The following is a 10749-nucleotide window of genomic DNA, read 5'->3' as shown; positions in this document are numbered from 1 at the left end:
CAAGAAGAAGGAATAAAAGGAATACAAATAGGTAAAGAAACTGTCAAAATATCCCTATTTGCAGACGACATGATCCTATACCTTAAAGACCCAAAAAACTCTATTCAGAAGCTTCTAGACATCATCAATAGCTATAGCAAGGTAGCAGGATATAAAATCAACATAGAAAAATCATTAGCATTTCTATACACTAACAATGAGCAAACGGAAAAAGAATGTATGAAAACAATTCCATTTACAAAGCCTCAAAAAAAATCAAATACCTAGGTGGAAACCTAACAAAAGATGTGAAAGACCTCTACAAGGAAAACTATACACTTCTGAAGAAAGAGATTGAGGAAGACTATAGAAAGTGGAGAGATCTCCCATGCTCATGGATTGGTAGAATCAACATAGTAAAAATGTCGATACTCCCCAAAAGTAATCTACATGTTTAATGCAATTCCCATCAAAATTCCAATGACATTCATTAAAGAGATTGAAAAATCTACTGTGAAATTTATATGGAAACACAAGAGGCCACGAATAGCCAAGGCAATACTCAGTCAAAAGAACAATGCAGGAGGTATCACAATACCTGACTTCAAACTATATTACAAAGCAATAACAAGAAAAACAGCATGGTACTGGCACAAAAACAGACATGAAGACCAGTGGAACAGAATAGAGGACCCAGATATGATGCCACACAACTATGAGCAACTTATCTTTGACAAAGGAGCTAAAAATATACGATGGAGAAATAGCAGCCTCTTCAACAAAAACTGCTGGGAAAACTGGTTAGCGGTCTGCAAAAAACTGAAACTAGATCCATGTATATCACCCTATACCAAGATTAACTCAAAATGGATCAAGGATCTTAATATCAGACCCCAAACTCTTAAGTTGATACAAGAAAGAGTAGGAAATACTCTGGAGTTAGTAGGTATAGGTAAGAACTTTCTCAATGAAACCCCAGCAGCACTGCAACTAAGAGATAGCATAGATAAATGGGACCTCATAAAACTAAAAAGCTTCTGTTCATCAAAAGAAATGGTCTCTAAACTGAAGAGAACACCCACAGAGTGGGAGAAAATATTTGCCAATTATACATCAGACAAAGGACTGATAACCAGAATATACAGGGAACTTAAAAAACTAAATTCTCCCAAAACTAATGAACCAATAAAGAAATGGGCATGTGAACTAAACAGAACTTTCTCAAAAGAAGAAATTCAAATGGTCAGAAAACACATGAAAAAATGCTCACCATCTCTAGCAATAAAGGAAATGCAAATTAAAACCACACTAAGATTCCACCTCACCCCTGTTAGAATAGCCATCATCAGCAACACCACCAACAACAGGTGTTGAAGAGGATGTGGGGAAAAAGGAACCCTCTTACACTGTTGGTGGGAATGTAGACTAGTACAACCACTCTGGAAAAAAATTTGGAGGCTACTTAAAAAGCTGGACATTGATCTACCATTTGATCCAGCAATACCACTCTTGGGGATATACCCAAAAGACTGTTACTCCAGAGGCACCTGCACATCCATGTTTATTGCGGCACTATTCACAATAGCCAAGTTATGGAAACAGCCAAGATGCCCCACCACTGACGAATGGATTAAGAAAATGTGGTATCTATACACAATGGAATTTTATGCAGCCATGATGAAGAACGAAATGTTATCATTCGCTGGTAAATGGATGGAATTGGAGAACATCATTCTGAGTGAGGTTAGCCTGGCTCAAAAAACCAAAAATTGTATGTTCTCCCTCATATGTGGACATTAGATCAAGGGCAAACACAACAAGGGGATTGGACTATGAGCACATGCTAAAAGCGAGAGCACACAAGGGAGGGGTGAGGATAGGTAAGACACCTAAAAAACTAGCTAGCATTTGTTGCCCTTAACGCAGAGAAACTAAAGCAGATACCTTAAAGCAACTGAGGCCAATAGGAAAAGGGGACCAGGTACTAGAGAAAAGGTTAAATCAAAAAGAATTAACCTAGAAGGTAACACCCACGCACAGGAAATCAATGTGAGTCAATGCCCTGTATAGCTATCCTTATCTCAACCAGCAAAAACCCTGTTCCTTCCTATTATTGCTTATACTCTCTCTACAACAAAATTAGAAATAGGGCAAAATAGTTTCTGCTGGGTATTGAGTGGGGGGAGAGGGAGGGGGCGGAGTGGGTGGTAAGGGAGGGCGTGGGGGCAGGGGGGAGTAATGAACCAAGCCTTGTATGCACATATGAATAATAAAAGAAAAATGAAAAAAAAAAGATTGTTTTTTAAAAGGTTGTCTATATGATCCTTAAATTTCTACCTTTTATTATGGATTTTATCTTTTCTATTCTTTTTTACATTTTTATTTTTATTTGCATATATTAGTTGTACAAAGTGGTTTCATTATGATATTTTTTGCATGTGTCCAACATACTCCTGATCAAATTCATCCCCTCTCTTATTCCCTCTGCCATCTCTTCCATTCTTAGAACAATTTCAATATGCTGTATTGACCATTTTCATACATGTGTATGAAGTACTTTGACCATATTCATCCCCTTCCCTCCGTGACACCCTCTACATTTGCTCTTCCCCTCTGGCTGGCATCCACTCACAAACAGGGCCTGTTTTACATTCCTCTCATTCGTTTTTAAGGACTAGATTCTGCATATAAGAGAGAACATGAGATATTTGTATTTCTCAGTCTAGCTTATTTTGCTTAACCTATTGAATTCTAATTCCATCCATTTTCTGACAAACAACATAATTTCACTCTTTTATGACTGAATAATATTCCATTTTATATATATCACATTTTGTTCATCCATTCATCAATCAATGCCCCCCTAGGCTGATTCCATATTTTAGCTATTGTGAATAGTGCTTCTAAAAGCACGAGTGTGCAGGTATCTGAACTGTATGTTGACTTGCATTTCTTCAGATGCTAACCAGTTTTTCTAATTCACCCTGACACAGTCACCACCCCAAGCCCACAGAGATGACAGGTGGTCTCTGTTCTATCTCTCAGCCCTGAGAACATCCCAGTTGATTGATATGGCTTTCAAGTAACATTCATGTGTTGATGAATCTTTGACATATTGATCAAGCTTGAACCTCTTGGCTAAACTTAAGTCAATTTCTCAACTATAGTCAGAAACTCTGCCAGGAATTTTGCAATGCAGCTTCAATTAACATGTTCTTAACTGAGCTCTCAATGACTCACCTGTCACTCCTGTCTCAGGAGATGACCATTCTAATGGAAGCTCATGTTGTAAACTTTGAAGAAATCCTAAATTTCTGTTGTTTTCTCCTCTTCTCAACTAAAACACCAGTAAATCCTTTTAGTTCCACCTTTAGCAGTATGCCCAAAATCTGAGTACCCCTACTAATATCTTTATTGGTTCCATCCTGAACCAAGTCATAAGCCTTTTTAAGTATATTTACTTCTGGTCTCCATTATTCTCAAGACAGCTGCCTTTCCTTACTACCTTATATAACTATTCCTTAGCATTTCCTATCACTCTTAATTTGTTTTATTTTTCTATTTAGGACTTATTAATACCTTAGTTGTTTACCAATTTATATTTTCTTATGTTTGTCTCTACCTTCATTATGTCCTGGAAGGGTTATGAAGATTTTAACCTCTATGAGTTTAATTTTTTTATGTATTCATTATCAGTTCTTCAGTACCTAGAATTATACATGGTACTTCATAGGACTCAATACTACTTGTTGAATAAATGAGTGATTGGAAGAATGACATTTCCCTTGGAAAAATATTCTGAAAGTATTCCACGATCATGAAGGCTATCATTATTGACAGACAGACAAAGGCACAAATAGACTACATGACTATGTGATTTTATACATGGTTATTATACATGAATATAAGAATTGAAGGTGCAGTCACAAAACTCTAGTTAACTCTGTCATTTGATATAGAAGTGGAAACAGAGAGCGAAAAGTGATAAGATGAAATGGCATAGATATATTAAATAGCGAATCAACTACTGACCCAGAGCAAATTCCCATGGCTCTTCTGTTCTTTACTTATCTATTTTGGATTCATTTTCAATAGGCAAGTATGGGGGGGGAAAGTCCATTTGTGTACTAGTTTGAACTTTCTTCTTTTAAGACTTCTCTATTGCATCACTAAAACTTACAGACAGGTCATTAAATAATTAAGCAAGTGCACCCTTTTCTCTTACATCATAGTTCATTTTCAAAGTTTTACCTTGGAGAAAAGAAAGTCTATGGGGAAGTTGGTCCCTTGTTTATAGTGTGTGGTTCAGTTTATTTTAAATATTTCAAGGACCTCAGCATTTATTCACAACCTTTGGATTTTAGTGAATGCTAGGTTTTCTACACCATAACAGGATCTTGACATCTCTCAGTTTGCTGCTTTTTATGGCTCTTATTTCTTGAGTTTTATAAATCTACACATTACCAGTAATACACATTCACTGAATTTTCCTTTTTGTGTGAATTATCTTAAACATTATCTACCTTGTTTTCTAAGAGCTCTTAGGATCATTAATGATTTGTCCTTAATGAAGAATCAGATCTTTGAATCCCAGTCACAACCATCACCCAGACTAGTGTTATGAAAGAGTACTGGTTTCTGACTGAGTACCAGGTAGGTAACTAGAGTGTGGTTCAGAAACTCAGGTAAGCTCTCTAACCCTCTGTCACCTCATCTATGAGTTGGAGCTAGGATAATATCGCTCTAAATTCTGATGCCCATCATTTTCAGAGGGCTTTGCGGAGTTTGACCTGAACTTGGTTCATTGGGGTCTTCAGTGAGAAATCTGCTGGGTGGCAACATTCGTCATGGGACTTTATTTACTCAAGGAGTGGCATTTGTAGGAAGAAATCAAATTCTCCTTCCCACCTCAGATTTTCTAAACCAGAACATCTTGAGGAATGAAATATTCTGGAAGTGTGCTAACTTCGTGCTTAATTGGAGACAATATACATTGAGTATCTTTGAAATCCATCTGGTTCAATTCCTTGTTCCAAGACAGAGCAAGATCAGCTCTTTTGACCTAAAGGTATGTGTTATGAGTAAAAATAAGGTGCAACATTTCTTAGCAGCCACAGGTACTTGACAACTTATTATTTCTTTTAGAACCACAAGAGTCATTTGTAAATTGTGGGCATTTCTGTTAATTGTTTTAGAGTCAGCAATGATTTAAGTTTATAATTTTACCAGTATTATAACACATACAAATTGATGATTTTGAAATTTAGATTTTGGTGAGGTACCATTTTGAGATTACCAAGTTAGAGCCTGTAACTAGAACAGAGGTTCCATTACTTCACTCTAAGATTAGTCACAATTGGCACATGATCCTTTGCTCATATTTTTCTGTAGCCATTATCTGTAGTATGTCACGCTGTGGTACAGATTCCAAGAGATTACTTGATATAGAATCATCATGTTTATATGCATTTTTGTGCTTTTATACACATTTTCTTTCCCTGCTTCTAGATGAGACAACATTGTGGCTGAGAGGATATATTTTTTACCACCAATGTAGGAGAAATAGTGAGGACAGGTGAGTGGGGGTAGCTGAGAGAGGTAGAAATACATAAGACAGAGATGATAGAAAAATACAAGTTAATTTTCAAAGAGAAATACCATCAGACATTGTTCTTATGGATGAAGTTTGAAAACACTGTACCCTACAAGATTTTTCTTTTATCCCAGAGAATTTATCTCAGATAAATTCTAGTATATTTAACTTCATCTCTTTAATAGACCAAAAAGTAGAGGCCATGTTCAAACAAGACATATTTTTTGTTAGTCAAATAAATGTATCTTGAACTTTGAATGAAGGTCATTTAAAATTTTCTTCACTTTGGTGTTATGCACATGCCCCATTCCTACTAATGACATAGGATAATAGCTAAACTTCTCTGTGCTTTTGTTTCCTCATATATATTAAAAAAGAGATTACATGATTTAAATCCATTTAAAAGATTTATTGTTAAAGATGAGTACATCAGTATGTGTAAAGCATATACAAAGTGTGTGGAATAAGGTAACTATTCCTATCAACCTGAAATGCAAATAAATATAGGGATTTAAGAAAAATAATATGCAATTTGAATTTTAAACAATATATTTTGGTTAGAAGATATAAACACAGAAGCTGAAAACATAAAACAATCTTGTAATTTTCTGACAGAAATACGATGAAATACCACAGGATCACAAAGGCGAGAAACTCCATTGCAGTGATAATGAGGTTCTTTATGCAGTCTGTAAGTAATGAATACTAAACAGAAGAGGGAGAGAAAGCATCTTGTGTGGGGAAAGAGCTACTTAGTGCTCATCTTGGGATTAACCATAAGGGTAAAAAGACTGGCCATGGTCAGTTCACAATGGACTTGAACTCCCTGCTAAGAATTTCAGAAATTATCCTGTAGGCAATGGAGACATGTTGGTAGGTTTTAGGTACAGAAGGAACATGATCAGATTAGTATTTATGGAAATGACTGAAGTATTTTTCCAATGCTCAAAGAAGAGGAGATACATATAGGTAGGATAATTAAGGCACATCTCATTGAACAAACAGAAATGGAACTGGTCCTGTAAGATGGGTATGATTGGGAGGCACAAGGAGAGAGTGTTTCTGGTGAACGCTCTGTGGTGAGAATGAGCAGGGTGGGCATGTAGGAGGGTGGGCTCTGACTTGAGCAGCAGTGAGTCAAAGTTTAGTGGGCAAGAGGTGAATTATGAGATGACTCAAATTATGAAAGTTATGGAAAGATAATTAGAGGAATTCAGGGCTGACATAGTTCTTCTTAAGTAGTTGGGTGATCTGAAGAAAGAAGAGTGTAGGCAGCAATTTCTGACTAGGATTTCAGGATTGATAGTTTGGGAGCATTTGGACACTAAGAGACTTTGATAATTTAGGCATCAGTTGCCAGTGTGTGAGAAGGAGATGGCAGCAAGATGAGGAGAAAAATGTCACGGGATCTGGTGTACAGGTCAATTGAATGGGAGGTGATGATGAGATATGGGAAATGAAATATAGGCATGAGTCAAAATTTACATAGAAGCTATAGACTGGTCAGCTTAGAGGGTGATGGTATCACCAATGTATCTTTTAGTACCACTTGTCTATAGGTCTTCTGTGATTTCATAACTTAGTCCCATCAGATCTAGCCTCTGTTCATGACCTTTCATGGGCTTGTGAGTAAAGATTAGAAAAGCTGATTTTGATGGATCTCAAAATCATATCTTTTACCCATTTGGCTACTAAGTTTTCCTAGGTCCTGAGATCTTCCTAGTGATAAAGGATGCCTGGTACCATGTGACTGCCTGAGTGAGCAGGATATACAGTGATGGATTAAGAAGATTGCTTATTGTGGCCATTGATTTGAACACAGTATTTGTGCTTAATCTATCTTCTTTAGTTAGTTTCTTGGTGCTTCTGGAATGGCTGAACTCTTTTCTTCTACTTATGGTCGTTCCTCTTCTTGCCACATAGCACATATTCTTTCCAATATAATTAAATGTCAGTGACTCCTGTTTGGGCAGACAGAAAATCCTATCCTATCTTTGGTTTATATTTAGGGAGTTTGCATTGTTTTTACAGCCTTAAAGCAATGTTAAAGACACTGTTTTTGATGCTTTTGGTAAGTTTAATGTATCTCTTCCCTATGTGAATACTGAGCTATTTAAAGTTAAGCAATTGATTTTGGAGGTAACTTTGTCTTTGTTACTGTTTCACTTTCTGTGTGCAGAATCCCTTGCAGAATCTTTTGTAGTGGTGGCTTTGTGGTCACATATTGTTTTAGTTTCTGCTTATCATGGAAGACTTTTATTGCTTCATCTATTTTTGAATGATAGTTTTGCTGGGTAGAGTATCCTGGGGTTGAAGTTGTTTTTATTTAGTGCTCAGTAGATCTCACCCCATGCTCTTCTTGCTTTTAATGTTTCTGTTGAGAAGTCTGATGTGATTTTGATGGGTTTACCTTTGTGTGTTAATTGTTTTTTCTCTCTTACAGCCTTCAATATTCTTTCCCTAGTTTCTGAACTTGATGTTTTAATGATGATATGTTGTGGGGTAGATCTATTTTGATCTGGTCTGTTTGGTGTTCAGGAGGCCTCTTGCATCTATATAGGAATATCTTTCTCTAGATTTGGGAATTTTTCTGTTATTATTTTGTTGAATATATTATGCATTTCCTTTGCTTACACCTCTTCTCCTTCTTCGATGCCCATGATTCTCAAGTTTGGTCTTTTGATGGAGTCAGTGAGTTCTTTTCACAGGTCTTGAGTTGTTTAATTAATAGTTCTTCGGTTTTTCCTATAATTACCATTTCATCTTTGAGTTCTGAGATTCTGTCTTCTGTTTGTTCTATTCTGCTGGATTGGCCTTCCGTTTTGTTTTGCAGTTCTGTTTCACTCTTTTTTCTGAGGTTTTCCATATCCTGGGTGGTTTCCTCTTTAATGTTGTCAATTTTTGTCCTGAGTTCATTTATCCATTTATTCATCGTGTTCTCTGTTTCACTTTGGTGTTTATACAGTGCTTCTATGGTTTCCTTTATTTCTTCTTTTGCTTTTTCAAATTCTCTATTTTTGTTGTCTTGGAATTTCTTGAGTGTCTCCTGTACATTTTGGTTGACCCTATCCAGTATCATCTCTACAAAATTCTCATTGAGTACCTGTAGTATGTCTTCTTTTAAATTATTCTTGTGGGCTTCATTGGGTTCTTTGGCATAGTTTATCTTCATTTTGTTGGAGTCTGGATCTGAGTATCTGTTTTCTTCATTTCCTTCTGGTTCCTGTACTAATTTTTTGCTGTGGGGAAACTGGTTTCCCTGTTTTTTCTGTCTTCCTGTCATTGCCCTTGGTGTTGTTATTGTCCCTGTACTGTGTGCAATTAATATTTTCTGGCTGTAATAATAGCACTAGTAATATTTAGAATGTAAGGGTGAGAGGGAATAGAAAGCAAAGAAGTTAAAGGAAAAGGGAAAAACAAATAATCAAGTAGAAAAAAACAAAACAAAGAAACAAACAAAAATGTTTTAAAGATATAAACAGGGAGAGACAATGTACTAATCCACCATAAGCTGAAAAGGTATTAGAGAGACAGAGAGAGGTTTGAAAATAAAAAATAAAAAGAATAAAGGTAAGAATAAAAATAAAAAATAAGTAAATGAAAGAAAATATATATATAAATAAAATTAAGTAAAAAACAATAATAAAAAACCCTGTAGTTCAAATGCAATGAAGTTTCAGTCTTAATAATTTTGGTGTTCCTCCCTCAGCCTCCAGTCCTGGTTATGGTGCCTCAGATGTTGTTCTGTAGTTGTCTCATCAAAGGGGTAACATAAATAGAACAAAGCCTCACAAAACAAACCCACCTAGTGTCCCAAGTTCAAATGCAATACAGTTTCAGTAAGTTTTTCAGCATGAAGGTGTAGTTCAGTTGTTTTCTCATCAAAGGTAGGGAGAGAGAAACAAGAACAGTCTGGAGACAGGTCTGTGAATGGCTATCTGTGGCTGTGGCTTGCCTGCCTGCCGCTGTCAGCCTGCTGTTGCTGGAGGCGTTATTTATGCAGATCTCAGGAGTGAGCTTAGCACTCACCTGGCCCCGCAGGCTTTGTTTACTCAGAGTTCTCCTGTGTGCGATGATTGCCACTGCTACAAGCTTTCCCCTTTCCAAGCACACTGGGGGAGGTGACACAGCACACGATTTCTCAGGCCTGCGTGTTTATTTACAGCTCACGTGGGAGGTGGGTCTTCCCCCCTCTCCTGTGGGGTTTTCCTGCCTCTGCCTTTACAAGCTTTCCCGCTACTGATTGCTGGGCTCCCGCCCTCTCCAGCCAGGCCCGGCCTGTTTATTTACAGTTCAGGGAGGGATTCCCCTCCCCCACTCCTTGGTGCTCAGGGCACCCTGCCCTCTTTGCAACGTGTCTTTATTGTTCTTATTGCTTATTACTCAGTTTCTCTTTCTCCCCTGGGTGGGGGTCGGTCTGCCCAGGGGACTATGCTGATCTGGCCCAGGGTTGTCTGTGGGAGTACCATGTACCGCTTAACTCACCTTGTGATCTGCATCTTCCTAAGCCATCTGGACGCTGACGACTGGCGCACGGGCGCCCTCCTGGTTTCTCCATTCAATGTGAAGTGGAGATTCTCTGCTCAGGCTGGAGGTGTGGAGGGGTCTAAGTTTTGCCTCTTCTCGGTGGCCTTGCCTGCAAGGTGTGTCTCCAGAATCTCTCCAAGATTTCACTTTAGGAGGCACACTTTCTGCTTCCTCCCTCTAGCCGCCATCTTGGAAAGTCTCCTATAACCTTTATTTATTTTCTACTGGGTTGCATATACATTTCTAACAGATTTCTATCCTTTAAAAATTGGGTGTTAAGCCTTTTTATACATATTTTAGTATTTTTGCCATTTGGGCACAACTTTGTGCTTTTTGTTTTATTAAAATTTTAAGGTTTTTGTATTAGCAAATGTTAATTGTACAAAAGGATTTTATTGTGATAGTTACAAATTTGCATATGCTCTGACCAAATTCTCTCTTATTACTCTTTCTTATTCCCCTCCCTGCTTTTTAAACATTTTAATGGTCTCATTATTCTATTTTCACACGTGTGTATGAATACTTTAATCATATTCACTCTTTCTATAGCTACTTAAAATTGGCATCTCAAGGACAAATTCATCTCATTAATCTTGTATTTTAGCATGTTTACAGCTACTTTAGAATATTTTTGTTACAGAAGAATTTTA

This window comes from Castor canadensis, chromosome 1, assembly GCF_047511655.1.
Source record: "Castor canadensis chromosome 1, mCasCan1.hap1v2, whole genome shotgun sequence".
In the NCBI taxonomy this organism is placed as follows: Eukaryota; Metazoa; Chordata; class Mammalia; order Rodentia; family Castoridae; genus Castor; species Castor canadensis.
This window is presented reverse-complemented; position numbering follows the sequence as displayed.